The 17,996-nt window shown below is 37.2% G+C and overlaps 1 non-coding gene and 2 pseudogenes across 1 annotated transcript; 2 read left to right on the top strand and 1 right to left on the bottom strand.

The window, feature by feature from the left end:
* Positions 1–29: 29 nt before the first annotated feature.
* LOC122031526 lies at positions 30–7,048 on the top strand (annotated as a pseudogene).
* Positions 7,049–8,675: 1,627 nt separating this feature from the next.
* On the bottom strand, positions 8,676–8,836 carry LOC122033035. The gene has a single exon (XR_006126317.1). It is a non-coding gene; the product is annotated as a U1 spliceosomal RNA (small nuclear RNA).
* Positions 8,837–13,935: 5,099 nt separating this feature from the next.
* Positions 13,936–17,996, top strand: part of LOC122031525 — a 36,343-nt pseudogene continuing 32,282 nt past the window's right edge.

Genomic DNA, 17,996 nt, shown 5'->3' with positions numbered 1-17,996 from the left:
TTATCTATAATGAAATTGATTTTTCATCAATGAAATCAAATGAAATTGATTTTAACGACTTGCAAACTGACACGGTAGAAGAACATTAACAGCATAAGTATACACGCCATAGAAAATATATTTCGCAGCATGCATTGTGTGCTACGGAAATTATTATTCATAGCGCACATTGCATTGTAGAATGTGTTTTCCACAGCATACATAAGCACACTGTTAATAACCTAAGATTTTTAACAGCTTTTAATTGTGCAGCATGCAATGCACGCTGCGAAAAGTGAATTTGCGCGCTGTGAAAAGTCATTTTTATTATCCGTGGGGCCGGTACTAGGAGGACCGCTAAGGTAGCTGATCTACCTTTTTTATAAAACATCTCTAGTCACTGAGATTACAAGCACTTGCGTCGTCCTAACCTCTTCGCCTCTTGAGTCAAGCGATCGGTTGATATCTGCACTTGTTTTGCGGGATTCTCCGGAGGCTTCCTGCCCTCGCTCGACACCTAGTAAGCTTACCGCTCATCTTCTTGCTTTGAGATTTGATTTGTGATTGATGTGTGCAATATGGTATTCCTGAATAAAATCAACACTTATAAAACCTTGTAGCTAGATATCGATCAGCCAATATATCTTTTATGAATTAATGTTTCCAGCTTTTGTTGGATTTATAGGACATGGCTATGGTATATATCGGTAGCGCATCCTCCACTAGGTTTTGAGAATAAAGGAAAGAGCTATTACACTATCTGACGAGCTGTACTATTTGAGATCGATACTAAATATATAACTATCGAGCCCATCAGGAGAGGCGCTTATGACGTCGTCTGTGTAGAAATCAATAGGTAGAGGAAAGAAACAATATAACGCTTTTTGATAATCTTATTACTAAAGTCAATATACTTATTTATACAAATTGTCCAACACAATAATGGAAAGATTAAATAAGGCATACAATCATAATAATTATAAACATAATAATATAATAGATTTAGAAATATTATTTTTCCGATTTGATTCATGTCGATCTTGATTGTGTGACAAATATAATAAATCCTAATTGATTGAAATCAATTAGAGATTATTTCCATTATTGTCATTATCCCCCCCCCCCCCACCTCGACAAACTCAACGGGAGTGTCTGAACGTTGAGTTTGAGTGTTAACTTGGTGAAACGTTATCTAGATAATGACTTGGTAAATATATCAACAATTTGATCTTCCGTAGAGATATAAGAAATCGAAAGTTGTCGAGTAGTCACATGCTAGCGAACAAAATGAAAATCAATCTCTATATGCTTGGTACGAGCATGAAAACAGGATTTGCCACAAGATAAGTTGCTCCAATATTATCACACCAGATTTTAGGTATAGTAGTTGGGAAAAAGTGTAATTCCAAAAGAAGAGATTGTAGCCAAATAATTTCTCACGTTGCCTTAGCGATAACTTTATATTCAGCTTTAGTACTTGAGCGAGAGACTGTAGGTTACTTTTTTGAAAGCCAGGAAATAAGATTTTGCCCAAGAAATATAGCATATCCACTAGTAGAATGTTTATCTTCAGGAGATCCAGCTTAATCTGCATCACTGTAGACAATCAACTCTCGTGAAGACTAACGATATAAAAGAATACAATGTAGAATAATACCTTTGAGATATCGAAGAATTCTCTTAACACCTTCCCAATGATGTTCAATAGGAGCATGCATAAATTGACAGACACAATTCACAGCGAAAGCAATATCGGGTCGTGTAATTGTGACATATTGTAGGGCACCAACAATACTACAGTAGATATAGGAGTCAGACATTGAAGAGGAGGATGAAGGTGCAGTGAAACCACCCTCAATGATTGGAGTGGAGATAGGACGTTCACCATCCATTTTAGCTCGTTGTAGGAGTCCACCAATATATTTTATCTGAGAGAGAAGATAACCTTCAAAATGTGAAAGAAACTTTATGCCAAGAAAAAAACGAGCATTGCTAAGATCTCGAATTGGAAACTCTTGTCGGAGAAGATGTAGTAAAGTAGTAATGTCGTTTTGATCACTACCAGTTATTAATATATCATCCACATAAATCAGAACAAATATTAAAAATTTCTCATGACATTTGTAGAATAGGGAAGAGTCTGTTTTTGAGTCAGAAAATCCCTGAGAATGAAGCCAGGTAGATAGACGATGAAACTATGTCGAAGACCATATATAGACTTCTGAAGTTGACACACATGTGTTGGAAGTTATAGGTGGATGAATCCAGGGGGTTGCTCCGTATAAACAGTTTCTTCAAGGTTGTCCATAAAGAAAAGCATTGGAAATATCTAATTGTCATATTGGTCAATTAAAGCTAATAGCTATAGATAGTAGCAATTCTGGTAGTTGTAATTTTGACGACTAGACTAAAAGTATCATTAAAGTCAATACTTGGCTGCTAATTAAAGCCTTTAGCAACAAGACGAGCTTTGTAACGTTTAATAGAACCATCTACACGATACTTAATTCGGTAAACCCATTTAGAGCCCACAATATTCATAGATGAGGTACGAGGAACTAAGCTCCAGGTTGCATTGCAAAGAAGAGCATTATATTTTGAGTCATCGCAACACGTAAATTTGGATCTCTGACTTCCTGTGTAAAACTAGAAGGTTCGACACAATTTGAAGAAGCAATAAGAGCACGTGGAAGAGGATAACGAGTGGAAACTGGTTGACATTGTGCATAAATATCGCTTAGAGGAAGTATTCGTCGAGGAGCATCATCATCAGAGTTACTCAGAGATGAGTGTTCAGATGGATGTGAATCAAAATTAGAGAGTGGATCTCCACTACCCACTGAGTCTACAGGAATTTGTAGAGATGAAGCATGAGAATTAGAACTAGAGCGTGGATCACCACTAGCCGCTGAGTCTACAGGCATTTGTGGAGATGGAGCAGGACCCAAGATGTCATCCCCCCTTGGTCTTTCAATATGTCCAGATGGAGCAATCTATGAGGATTCTAGTATATTACTCGGTGATATTAGAAAGGTGCCTCGATTATCTGAAGGAGGATCCGAGGTAGCAACTGCAAATGGAAAAAGAGATTCATCAAAAGTAACATGTCGAGAAATATTTATCTATCCGGTCGAAATATAGAAGCAACAATACCCATGATGTAAATTACTATAACCAAGGAAAACACATTGTTGAGAGTGAGGGTTTAACTTGTATTTAGAGTAAGGTCGTAGCCAAGGATAACATGTGCAACCAAAGATATGGAGGAAGTAGTAATCTGGAGAACGATTATAAAGTATTTCTAAGGGACACTTATTTTGAAGTAGTGTAGTGGGTAAATGATTGATAAGGTAGATCGCAGTTTAGACGACGTCATCCCAAAATTTAAGTGGAACTGAGGCATGATTAAGAAGAGCTAAGACAGTCTCAACCACATGATGATGTTTTCTTTCAGTGGATCAATTTTGTTCAAGAGTGTGGGAACAAGAGACTCGGTGGAGGATGCAAGAAGAAGAAGATGATGTAGCGCTTGATACTCCCCCCCCCCCCCCCAAATCAAAATGAACGGAGAGTATTTTACGATCAAAATATCGCTCAACATGCTTTTGAAAACGATAAAAATATCAAAGAGATCAGATTTTCTTTTCATAGGAAAAATCCAAGTGAACTTGCTAAAGTTATCAATAAAAATAACATAGTAAAGAAAACCCTGATTAGAAAGAATAGGAGCAGGACCCTATACATCAGAGTAAATAAGTTCTAAAGGAAAACTACAGTTGCAAGTAGAGGAAACAAAAGGTAGTTTATGAGATTTCGCTTTCATACAAGCTTCACATAAATGAGATGGTGATGCTAAAGAAGTTAGTAAACCAAAACGATTAATAATATTTTGAACAAGACGTAGAGCCGGATGACCAAGACGTGCTTGCCACGAGAATTTATCCATACATTCTCCAATAAAGGTCTTGAGAGAGGTGGGTTGAAAATGATAAATACCGTTTTTAGTGTCCCCTTGGAGTAGAATAGTTCCTGTCGCGGGATCCTTCACAAGACAATGATTAGATGAAATTCAAAAAAATATATTATTATCAAGAGCAAACTGACGGACATAAAACAAATTTTTAATAATAGAAGGAACATGAAGAATGTTGCGCATGCGAAAAGTATGCCCATATGAATGAAAGGATGTGGTTCTAATGTGAGCAATTTGCAAACCTGAGTCATTGCCTATTTGTATTATGTCGGGTCCATGATAAGGTGAAGCTTCTGTAAGAATATTATACTCCGGTGTAACATGATGAGTTTCTCTAGAATCTGGATGTCATCCTGGGGTTTCAGGAACTGATGACGTTGCATTAGGAGAGATGGAGAGTGAAAATGCTCCAGAATTAGATGATTAACTACTAGATTGCCCAGATGAGGGAGAGGGTCAACTTGATGATATAGGCTCTCCTTGAAAATTTGAATCATATCTTTTATAACAATTTTAAGCATAATGACCATAATTGGAGCAAATCTGATAGCGTCCTCGACCTCGACCTCGACCTCAACCTTGGCCTCTGAAACCTCCAAACTGATTTTGTTGACCATATTGGGGAGGAGGTTGATTATGTTTATCATGTTGTGGAGCCTTGCTAAGCATGCCTGCCGATAAAGATAGAGAATCTGACATCCTTTGAGATTGTATTTGTAGAAGTCTTTCATGAGAGGATAACATACCATGAAGTGTTTCAAGTGACACTTGATCCATGCGGGTCATCACGCTGGGAACAAAGCTATCATATTGAGGACCTAAACCTGCAAGAACATGCATTAATAGTTATGGATCAGAGACTGGATGTCCAATTGCAGCTAAATGATTGGCAATGGTCTTGACTGATTGCATATAGTCATTGATGGAGGCATCTTCTCGTTGTACAGACTGTAATTGTAGACGAAGCTGGAGAACTCATGCTTGAAAGTGAGATGCAAAAGAATGATCAAGAGCTTCCTAAACATAGCGTGAAGTGTTGAGCCCAACAAGCATGCGAAGTATAGACTCAGTAATTGATGAAATTAACTAAGTCAAGACTAATTAATCTTTCTTAAACCAAATAGTATAGGAAGAATCATCTTTTTGAGGTGGGGATAAACTACCATCAACATGACCAAGTAAATCATGAACACAAAGTAAAGGAAGAAATTATAATTTCCATAGTAAATAATTATCATGGTCAAGTTTAACGGAGAAAGAAGGACCATAGGGATTGAAAAAGAGGTATTTTGTCATGGTGAAGAGATTTCAGTAGACTCGAGAGAAGAAATTTTTTTAAAAAATTTTTTCTCCTTTTTTTTTTTTTGCTTTTTCTCGTTTTTTTTCTTTCTCTCTCGTTTTTTTCACATTTTTTTTCTTATGTTTTTTTTCTTCTTTTTTTTCCCCCTTCTGTTTTTCTTAAGAAAAGGCCAAACGGAGGAGGAAAAAAACAAAACAAAATTGTAGTTGAAAAAAAAAAGATTATTACTGTAGTTGTCGAAGTTCCCGAGGTTGCCGCATAAAATTGGAAAGAAAGGAGATTATCGATGAGACTGCAAGATGTTGCTAGAGCACGTTGATCTTTGGGTTGTGCTAAGTTGCTGTTGTGCTCCAAGATGTTCACGTTGTTGCTGACTAATGTTATTTTGAGGGAAGATAAGGAAAAGGGAGGATCATGACTCTGATACCATATAGAAATCAATAGGTAGAGGAAAGAAACAATATAAAACTTTTTGATAATCTTATTACTAAAATTAATACACTTATTTATACAAATTGTCCAGAAGAATAATGGAAAGATTAAATAAGGCATACAATCATAATAATTATAAACATAGTAATATAATAGATTTGGAAATATTATTTTTCCTATTTGATTCATGTCGATCTTAATTGTGTGTCAAATATAATAAATCTCAATTATTGAAATCAATTAGAGATTATTTCCATTATTGTCATTAGTTTGTTCGTCGATCAACCGTGAAACAAAAGAGACAGTTGCTATCAACAAGATAAACAACAACTTCGAAAATCTCATCCGTTCATGGAGAATTCTGAGGGAGATCAAGCTTTTGAGACAACCGAAGGATGATAATATCATCGCATTGAAGGACGTCATGGTACCTCCCAACAGAAGATCATTCAGAGACGTTTACCTTGTCTTTAAACTTATGGATACGGATTTGTGCAAGATCATTCAATCACCTCAGCCACTTTCCGATTGCCAATGTCGATACTTCCTCTTCTAGGTATGCATTCACTATGAAAATATTAATTGGAAAAAAGACTATATATATATATTGAAGAATTTATTACCAACAATCAATAACAATGAATTAATTTTCTTAATGTAGTTGCTTTGAGAACTGAAGTATTTTCACTTGGCCAATGTAATTCACAGAGACTTGAAGCGAGAGAACCTTTTAGTCAATGGCGCTGATTGCAAGCTTAAGATCGGTGATTTCAGATTAGCTCATTCCATGACTCGGAGTGGCCGAGGAATGAGTGGCAGAGAACCTTTTTGTCAATGGCTACTCAATGGTATCGAGCACCAGAGCTGCTCGTTTACCCAGATAGATATGATACTTCTATTGATATGTGGGATGTCGGCTGCATTCTTCCTGAGCTACTTGGGCACAGACCTCTCTTCCCGGCACTAATGATATCAACCAGCTCGAGCGCATTGTCAATGTTCTTGGCGTTAAGGGCAATGCTGATCTTAACTTTGTTGGCAATGAACATGCTCACAAGTACATCAAGTCACTGCCACATAGTCTAGGCATTCCTTTCGCTAGCATATACCCCAATGCCAATCCCTTGGCCATTAACTTGCTGAAGAAGATGTTAGTTTTTGATCCAGCAAAGAGAATCCATGCCACTAAGGTATTGCAACATCCTTATATGGCTTCATTCTATGACCCTCTGTTTTATCCTATTGCCGATGACCCGATTGATCTTGGTTTTGATGACGATGTCAAGGAAGACACGATCAGAAAGATGATGTGGGAGGAGATGCTTTTCTATAACCGAGAAGGAGAAATTGCTTCTAGAGCCTAAAGATTCTTTGCAAGTCTTCATACAAAGCATTAGACTGTGTTATTAGTATTTAGCACAGAACTCGTTGCTTTGTTTCCTTACTGTGGCATAACCTGGAAAATAGACTTGATTGTGATTTCTTTTTTTTTTTTATGTGAATTTGTTGAACATGTAAAAAGTTTACTAATTTCTATTGCCAAGGTTGATGCTCAACTAGCAATTGACAAATTATTGATCTTTTGTGGAAACGATAAATCTTAATTATGATTTATAATATGTGAAACATTATCAGTCAAATGAGAAATCTTAATTATGATAAACTGTTGATCCTTTGTGGAGGTTTAATGCTCAACTAGCAATTGATAAACTGTTGATCATTTGTGGAAATGATAAATCTTAATTATGATTCATAATATGTGAAACATTATCAGTTAAATGACAAATCTTAATTATGATAACGGTTGATCTTTTGTGGAAATGATAAATCTTAATTATGATTCATAATATGTAAAACATTATAGTTAAATGATAAATCTTAACTATGCTTCATATGTGAAACATTATCAGTTAAATGATAAATCTTAATTATGCTTGTTAAATATTATCAACCTTTATTATGCGTCATAATATGTGAAATAAATCTTAATTTCTCCATCTTTATTTCCAAAGGTACATTTGAATGACTAAACTCAACAGTCAGTATCCTCTTTTATGCTAGAGCTACGGCTTTAAATTGGGGTTAGTAAAGTAAATTAAGCTAATCCCATATGAACAACAATAATGAATGATAACACACAGACAACACAATAAATGTAGGACTGAAAATGTCAAATTAGATAGGTTGTGTGCCTTAATTAACCATTGATCAAGGGCGGAACTAGGTACAGTTCTACCCAGGCTATAGGCGGATGTCCGACGATGACAAGAAGAAAAAAATGTTGATTTCATTGTAGAAAAAAGGAAAAAACGGAAGAGAAAACGAATGCTAACCCGGGCGTTGATGTCGGCATCGATATCGGCGTGGCCCACAGCCCGGGTAGATCACCCAGGCTGACTTCGCCATTGCCATAGATGTTAAAAGACCCTTTTTTACATGTTCTATAACAATTCCATCTATGTGAGAAGCAAATAGACTAAGTGCGTAAAATTGTGAGTAAAAATAGCAAGTTCTCTATCCTAAAACAAAAAGGAAATTAAAATTTACACAATGAAATTTATTTCACCTGGCCACTTAATTTTTGAAAGGTTTACTTCTTGTTTCATTTACAACGTTACAGATACAAAACCATATCCAATACCTCAAGATACCACTGCAATGATGGACCTTATTTAATCATGGCTGATTTAGAATGATGCAAACGATCAGGAAATCATGAAGCAGGCATGAAAAACGTTCAATTAGTTAATATAAACAAATGATTTTAGTTAGATGGAAAAAAATGAAATAACCTTACTCATTGGATTCTTTAAATCCTACAATGAGAGCAGCAGAACCCCAAGTGGGAAAATTCTACAATACATAAATAAAAATTCTACAATACATAAATTACTAAAAACGAAAAATCAAACTAAACTTTTGTTTATAATGGCAAGGGCTGCGCACGCACGCAACCAGCCTGCCACATTCCACAAATTTCCATTTGTAATGGCAGGGGCCGCGCACGCGCGTACCCCCTCTGTCACAAATTATGACGTCCACTCTCCCACTTGGGGAGATGGTAAACCAACGCCCCTCCGAAGTGCAATGGAGGCCGTTGATTTAGGCCACGAGTCTTGTTGATCGCCCGTCGACCCCGTCCAGGTAAGTATGATCCAACGTTGCACACAGCTCCTATCTTATACCCGCCTGCCTGCTGTCTCTCTATTCCACTCCGAGATGTGGGACTAAAACCCGTGAATGTGACTAATCCCTCCCTTCCCCTTTGAAGCGGACAACAGAACTCCCTCTAGGTCGGTTGCGAACCATAGCAGAATCGAGCTTCGACTTTCTACTCTGCCTTCCTTGTCGAACCAAAGCATTATGGAGTTCCCATCGACAACCCTGCGTTTCTTTTTGGTGGTATTGATCATCATTGTCACTGCTGTTTCACGGTGGTTCAGCCGCAGCAATGCTCACTCCAAGAACCAGCAAATTCCACCTTTCGTGCTCACTTCATGAACCAGGAAGTTCCACATTTCGTTGCTGAGTTCATATGGAGAGGGATCAATGGTTGTCTTGCAAGTGTGTGATTCATTTAAGGCCTATTACTTTCCTGTTGATGTGGTTTCCGAGTGGAGATTCGCATGGCATTCTGGGTTAGCTTTGTCACGTTAAGGCCATTGAATAGATTGCGCAAACGAGTTACTCGATGATATGTTGCAGAGACCTCTGTTTCTGAATAACAAATGAATTGGCTTCCAATAATTTACGGAGTAAACATGAGCACTGAGTGCAACATGTTGCGTATTCTACTTTCTAGGTCTTGTTGCATTGATTTATACTTCCAGATATACATGGTGAATACTGATCTTAATCGAACTTAGTCTATTTGTGTGCCTTAGTTGACCATTGATGTTAAAAGGAGTTTTTTTTTTTTTTAAAGTACTCTATGACAATTCCATTTTGTGCATGACAAGCAAATAACCAAGTATACATTAAAAATATGAATAAAAAATGGAAAAAAAATACCTTTAACTCTCCCTTTATTTTTTATCAAGTAACATTTTACCCTGTTATATTTAAAAAATAACATTTAACCTTCTTTGACCAAAGCTAAATATGAAAAAATTATAAAAGACAATTATGTCCTTATATTTTTTATATATTTTTTTTGATAATATTAAGAGGAAAAAAAATATATTGAATTGATATGAAAAATAATTACATTTGTTTTGGGGGTTGACTCTTTAATTATTGATTAATTGGATCGATAGTGTGCACAAGGAGAAAAATATACATAAAAGAATAAAAAAAATTTAAAAGCATCCAGTGATGGTGTCCTTCGTCACTCGCTCGGATCTGTGGTTCATGTTGGTTTTTCGGTGCGTCCACTCTCGGAATCGTACAAAGCAAAGCTTGTTACTTGAGAATTGATATTGTTGGTATTACCCTCTTTAACGGTTAAGTCAGTGATGATCTGAAATATAAGGCCCAGGTGCATGCATGAGAAAGCAAAAGATTTTGAAGAAGATGAAGAAAATTTGTCTTCGTGAAAGAAAAGAAAATTATACCTTCACCTATTTTCGTGAAACCTTATATAATTATAGACAGGGGCAAATCTAAAATTTTAAATTTAAGAGAAAGTGAAGAAAATAATTATTATACATTGTATTTGAATGCTGCACAACTAGAGCAACTAAAATATATATTTTAAACTACTTAATTTTATTTTATTCATATAATTAAGTATTAATCTTTATATATTGTTGGAGGTTACATACAATCTATTGATTTTAATTAGTAAATCAATAATCATGCATATGTTGAAAATATCAATTAGAGCCTTAAATTATCTAGAATTAATTCAGATATCAACAAAGTAGAAGTGAACTTAAATTATCAATACATTCAATGTGATTTTTTCCACTTAAGATTATAAAAAAAAATATATCAAAAAGACAATGATATAATTGTCTTTAACAATTTTTTTTTCACATTTAACTTTGGTCAAAGGGGGTTAAATGTTTTTTTTAAAATACAAGGGGAGGGGGTAAATGCTACTTGATAGAAAATAGAGGGGGGTTAAAGGTATTTTTCCCTAAAAAAACAAGTGCTTCATTCTAAAAGAAAAAAAGAAATTAAAATTTAGACCATAAACCAATTTTTTTACTTAGCCAATTAGTTTTTGAAAAGTCTATGTCCTATTTGTAACAATAGAGTTTATCTCCCTCATCAATCGGCTTCAAATGGTTAAGTAGCACATCTTCATACTAATGAACAAACTTCTACAACCAAAGTACAATTTGATATTTGATTAATCCTTTAGATTTATGTAGCTTATTCATTATTAACCCTCATCACAAAAATGAAATTTAAAAATACTCTATTTTGAAAATTATAAATAATAGATTTAGTTATAAGTAAACATAATATTAAGTCCTAAGATGAATCAATCGTAGAAGCATTGTGCAATTTTCTTCTCAACTAAGAACAATAATAATACTAGACTAGTTTGATTGACTTCGATGGACATTGTAATATATGCAACGTTTGACTTGAGATATTTTTTTGACCATCATGTAGCTTTGTCACTAATGTTTTGTTTACTTGGATGGATTTTTAAAGCAACAAGAGAGCATGATCTCCAAGCCTACGGTGCTCCACTTCTCTATTTACCTAACTCAAAAGAAGAGGAAAAACCTATGAATACAAAGATTGTATTAGGAATTGATTTCCTCCACTCCTTTTCCTTTCCTTTAATTTCCTTCTGCTTCTTTTTTTGTTCTTGTTGTTTCAACCAAAAGTCATGGAAGACATAGATGAGAATTTATGAAAAATAATACAGATTATTAACTTGTACAAATAAGTTGAAGAGGCCTTGATAAAATTTGCTAACAAAATAACTCAATGGGATAAAATGTCTTATTTTATATTCAGTAGGATATTCCATAGGTCAATAGTTAGGTAGGTCAATAGTTAGGTTGGGGTTAGTTGAATCCAGTTGATTGATATTTGTCCAACTAATTGAACAGTATGATAAATATAAATGTATTGATTTCATCCTTAACCAACTTGAGCTTTTGATAAATAGAAAATAACTCAATCAATTATATTTAGGATTAGTTGGAAGACTGGAATGGTGTTCTGGCACGGGAATGCTATATGTCATGCCAAAGTTTCAGTAAATAACATTACTCGTTATGGGATAACTTTTTTGGCCTATAAAAACTTAGAGAGAATAAGAAGAATATAATTTTCTACACATGTTAATTAAGGAAGAGATCCTTAATTAATTATGATTGATTACAATCCTAAGCTATTTCCATATATACACTAATACCCTCCATCAACCTCAAGGTGGAAAATCATTAGACAACATGAGAGGTTGTAGACAAGATGAAAAGACCCTTAATTTACCACACATATCGAGGGCGCATAACAATATTTGCTACCTTTACCAACCAACTTGAAGACCAACAATCAATCAAATAATAAACCTCTCAAACATTACTGTTAAAGAACCATAGTAGAAAAAAAAGAAAACCTCTCAATTACATGAACCACCATAACCAACCCAAACCATAGTTCCTCGGGATTGAGTTTGAGCAAAGGAAACAAAAAGAAAATAGAGACATCAACACTTCTCCTCATACATGTAAAGGACGGACTCCACAATAACCAAGAGTCTACACAACACTCCTAAAGGTTCCCGGGCAGTGTGTCGGGGTACTATCTCGCCTCCTCGTCTACTCCGTGTGCATGCCCTCCATAATACCCTGGGGATGTCTCCCTCATCTGCATCATATACATCATGAGTCTATAGATCCAGCAAGAGCAACCCAATATGAAAATATGACATCCATAAGAAGTAGAACCAGTAACTAAAACATAGAATACAAACTTAAATATGAAATAGAGGAAGACACTTTAAGTTGAAATATCTATATAACTAGCTAAGATGAATATGTCACACATGTGATAACTATCATTTGAGCCTATTCATTTGGTTCCTGATCATAACCTTAGAGGTATCTCCTAGGAGAACATGCAATCATATAGCTGAAGCCAACGTCAATTACAGTATCAGCCATGTTTGGCTGTCACCACACATGCACATATCTATCTAAGCATCCCTATTCAATGAATTATGACCTACTCATATCTTGCAAAGCAACAACATAAGCAATACTTGAACAAAACTCTTTCATAAGAAACATAACTCCATTCATTCCATAATCATGCATATCTTAAAGAAATAAAGGAGGAACAACTACAACATTACCTTATCTAAAAGAAAGGATTACACATTAATCCAAATCTGTCCCAAAATTTAAGATCATCCAAAAAAAACAATCACCACCCTGAAATCCTTTCCAACCAATACCAATTCTGTCCAGAATTCGAAAACATCTTAAAAAAACAAGAGCACCCTCAGAATTGAACCAAAAACGTACTAAATCTGTCCAAGAGAAACATAAGTCTGAACCCATCACAAAGAGCAGAACCACATTGAATACACACAACAACCGCTATCCGAAAAAGCCAAACAACATCGGTTTGCATCCACACAAGATCCACAACTATCAAAAGATCAAAACATCATCATATGGAATTCACACAACATCCGCAGCTATCTACTGAAATAGAACAATCATCAAATTGATTTCACACAAACTTTCGCAGCCACCTGAAGAAGCCGAACAATATCGAATTGAACCCACATCTTTCAAAGCAGTCTGGCATTTTTGAAGCAATAGGAAATCAAACAAAAACATCTTTGATCAAGGCTTAGAACTCCAACAATCTATCCAAATGTTCAGAAACAACAAGAAGAAGCGAAAACAACTCCGATCAAACCTTAATCCATCCTCAGCCTATTCCAAACCTTCCGAAAGTGATAGAAGGAAGCAGACTTCATCAATCCCATCCTAAATCTCTAAGAAAAATTCTAATAAGGAACTCGAACCAACAAGAAGAAGCAGGACACATCGAATTCAATCCCAAGTACCCAAATCCGTTGCGAAAAATGAAATAATCGCGAGAAGGAACAAGAACTCCAAAGGAAATAGACTCGCAACCAAACACCTCCTTCGGACATCAAAGACCTAAACATTTCAACTCCCCAAAGCGTTTAATCCTTACCTCCTTGAATCCATACCAACATAAAGGAAATGCACTTGCCTTTCTTCGCCTCTTGCCACCGCCGGCAACCCTCACTCTAGGTTACCACACCGACGACGATGATCCATGTACGATCGTGATGTCCTACATGGGGATCAGCTATGCGGTGCGACGTTTAGCCGAAGCTCCAGGCTCCGTGGGAAACTCCGTCGAAGCGGTGGAGATGGGCGAGGTGGGAGTCGGCGAAGTGGAGGGACAGTGAGGAATCGGGTGGACATTTGGGAATTTATACCTAGGTTACTTTACTTAACTTAGGGTAATTAGATCACTCAGCTCCCTATTTAATTGGTGTCGCCATAAACTTCCATCAACCTTAATAGCTCTATTCTCTTAAAACATACCATACAAATTTATTTTAGATCCCGAAAAATTAATAAAAATTCATAGAAAATTTCTGTAAATTAATTTTGTGATTATCGCTCGTGAGGCCTTACACAAGATCTTGAAATCGCCAATGTGGATGAGATTTGGTGAAAATATTGGTTGAGCTTGTGATAATATAGGAATCAACTGTGAAGTACCATGAGTGACATGACATTGTACTGGATGACAATCAATCTCAGTATGACATTGTTATTATCATAGAAGAGTGGGATAATGGAACACAATGAATACCCATATCTTAAAGTAACTATCCTATCTGTAAAAGCTCAAAGGTAGTATTTACAAGAGCTCGATATTCTGTTTCAATACTGGAATGAAACACAATAGTTTGTTTCTTATTGCACCATGAAATGAGAGATGTACAAGAAAGAAACAATATTGGTGGATCGACGATCAATTGGGTCACTAGCCCAATCACCATCAGAATATGCTCACAACTTCAGAGGAGATGAGTGAGAAAAGTGTAGCCCATGAAATTGAGTTCCTCGAATGTATCATAATATGCAAAGAACTGCTGAAAAATGAATGGTACGAGGGGTTGACATGAACTAACTCACAATATGAATGATATAGGCAATATCCGACCAAGAGACAGTGAGATATATAAGACTTCTAACTAGTTGTCGATAAAATATATCATCACTGAGAGGAGTACCATCAATAGTGGACAAATGCTCAGTGGAGTCAAATGACATACTAACGATTTTTGTGTCAGTGATGCCAGCTCGAGATATGAGATCTGTGGCTTACATTGCTTATGACAAGTAATAACCTGATGCATTAAAGGATACTTCAATACCCAGAAAATAACTTAAGTTTCCAAGATCTTTCATTTCAAACTGCTGATGAAGAAAAGATTTGAGATCATTCATGCAATTTATGTCATCGCCAATGATTACTGTCACGCCCCCAGAGGAGACTCTGTCCGAGAAAATTTCGGCAGCATCTCCCCTGTACGGTGGACAATCTGAAACTTTTCTACATCTCATATACCTCAGCCACAGACGGCTGGAATAATAACAAGAAATAAAAACAATCACCACGCAGTTTATATATATATTCAGCATCTGGCTGTCACAACCACGCAGTATATAATAGTAAACAACAATAGTACTCTGACTCGAAATCCACCCTACTCAACTACACTCGTAAAGCTCAAAACCGACGAACTCACCTCTTCTGCCGTCCAAGTAGGCATGTAGTAGAGTAAATCCAAATCATACTAAAAGTCCATCCAACGGAAAGATTCCATACAATATCCATATGTAAGTCCAAAACAAAACTAAAACAAAGTCTGATAGCGAAAAGCTAGAATGAAACAACAACTCAAAAACCAGCAGCGGAGTAGCACTACGTGCAGTGGGGACTAGCGACTGGAACTCCCTCCTGACAGCATCAACCTGAAAATAACAACAATGGAGGCGGGGTGAGTCCAACACTCAGCAGGTACAATTGATATGCAAAGTAAAGAAACAACACCTAGCACTAATCATGCGTACAGTCTCCTGACAATAATAAAGATAGATGCAAATCGAAGAGAACAGGAGAGAATCTGTACTAACCAGGACCCGGTAAAAAGGACAAACAGTCCGAAAGGTATAGAAGACCTGTATGCATGTCAATCAAGGTATCCAAGCAATATGCAGCATATAAGTGCAACAAACACAAACACAAACAGTAAATGCATCATGCATATGATGCCAATGTCATGGTCACCCCTGACGCCGGTCAACTCACAACAACAGTGGGACCGAGTGGGTAGGGCTGTGACAACCGTGCACTCAGCAACACTACTCCTGATGAGTGATCGAGTGGACGGGATGCTGTCGGAGTACATACGTACTCCTACCCCAAATCATAAATGGGGGAGCGCAATGCTCTCATCTCCCGGTACACTATGACGGGGAGGAATCTCTAACGTGTTACACGCTGCGTCACACTACCCATGAGCGGATCAACGGAGCACCGGAAGAGTCAAACTGACGTGCTACCACGCTGTGTCCCGCTACCCATGAGCGTCACAACGGAGCACCGAACAGTGATGAAACTGGCAAAGTGCTCGACAATAAAGGAGCAATCAATCACTCAGCATGCAATCATGCGAATGGTGCATGTCACTAAACATGGTGATATACTAAACCAATCTCTGGACATATCATAATGTGCACCAAAGCAAATGAATCATATCAAGGTATCTGATCATATAAGGTATCAAACCTAGGTCCTGACATGGTAAAATATGGTTATATCACTACCCATGAGCATGTGGAATCAGGTACATATCCATACAAGATGTAAACAAACAATCAATCAACAGGTAGCATGTATTGGGCAGTGATTAACCGAAACAAGTAAGAAACACAATTAATGCATCTTGTTAATTTAATTACTAAGCATATCAAAGACAATAAGTCAAAAGTACCCGCCTCCAATAGGAAATGTCAAATCTGGTCCGAACACGACGTCGAGATACTCGTCTCGCGTCAAGATCCTGTGATACCAACAGAGATATATTTTATTTAGCTAAAATTCCAATATAAATAGCTAAATAAAAAGCTCTGACACTAAATTAGGGTAAGACCGTAATCCACATCACTATTATCATCCTTTATAGAAATGAAATAACATCAAGGCTCACCCAAATCCGTATACCCGGCTATTGAGTCACTACCGGAGACACTTACCTTGGGCGATAATGACCGGAACTAGGAGTTGCTGCTGCAGAAATCAACAATGACAGAATTCCTCTATGATCAGCTAACAATTCACACAAAACTTCTCCCGTCGATCCTCAGCCAGGTAGGGCAGCCGCTGCAATTTAGTAGCTGCTGGAAATCCACCCAAATCTTGTCGTCGGAAACCCTAGGTTGGCGATGACAGCAAACTTCTACACAGCCGGAAGCTTTCATACAATCTGTGACTTCACGATCTACCCCAAAATCAAAGGTGTCAACGAAAGGTAACAAGAACAAACAACACACTGCTGTCCTCCAACCTAAAATACCTTAAAACAGTACAGAGCAAAAAAGAAATCGGGCACATACCCGAGCAAAACCGTCTGGCAAAGAACCTAGGGCACAGAGGAGAGTCGGCTGCTGAGGACAAACGGCCGGCGTCAGTGGGCAGAGAGGAAGATGATCGGGGTGGTCGCCGGCGGCTAGGGCACCGAGACAGAGAAGAAGTGAGGAGATGGCCGGCGTCAGTGGGGGTAGAGAGCAAACTTCCGGCGATGCTAGGGCTTCGGCAGTAGGGAGAAGAAACTGCTTGTGCGGCCGGTTAGGGCACGGGAAGAAGGTGCGCGATCGGCGTCGGGTGAGGATCGGACCAGAAGAAATAGAAGGAGAAGAAGTGGCCGAGGATTTTGTGCTCTCGGGGAGGAGGAACCGCCGGCCGGCGGTTAGGGCCGGCGTCGGGCGCGAGAGAAGAAGTGACTCAGGTCGGCGTCGAGAGAAACCGGAGGAAAAGAAAAAAATAAGAAAAGAAAATATAAAGGAAAAGAAAACTTTTCCTCGTTAAAATGGGTCGCCTAAACAGGCTTTTCCGGACCCCGTTTTTATCCCCGTGAACTCGTCCATACAAGCTCCGAAAAATTCCTGAAAAATTTCCAAATATTCCGGAAAATTCCCTTATTAATATTCGCCTATTTTCCGGTATTTTACATTCTCCCCCAATAATAAAAATTTGGTCCCCAAATTTCGTTATCTACCATCAGCAAGTACTAACAACAGATATAGAGTATAAATGCTGAACGGTAAATAAATCACA

This window comes from Zingiber officinale, chromosome 11A (genome assembly GCF_018446385.1).
Source record: "Zingiber officinale cultivar Zhangliang chromosome 11A, Zo_v1.1, whole genome shotgun sequence".
Taxonomy (NCBI): Eukaryota; Viridiplantae; Streptophyta; class Magnoliopsida; order Zingiberales; family Zingiberaceae; genus Zingiber; species Zingiber officinale.
Note: the sequence above shows the minus strand (reverse complement) of the source record. Positions and strands in the feature narration are given on the sequence as shown.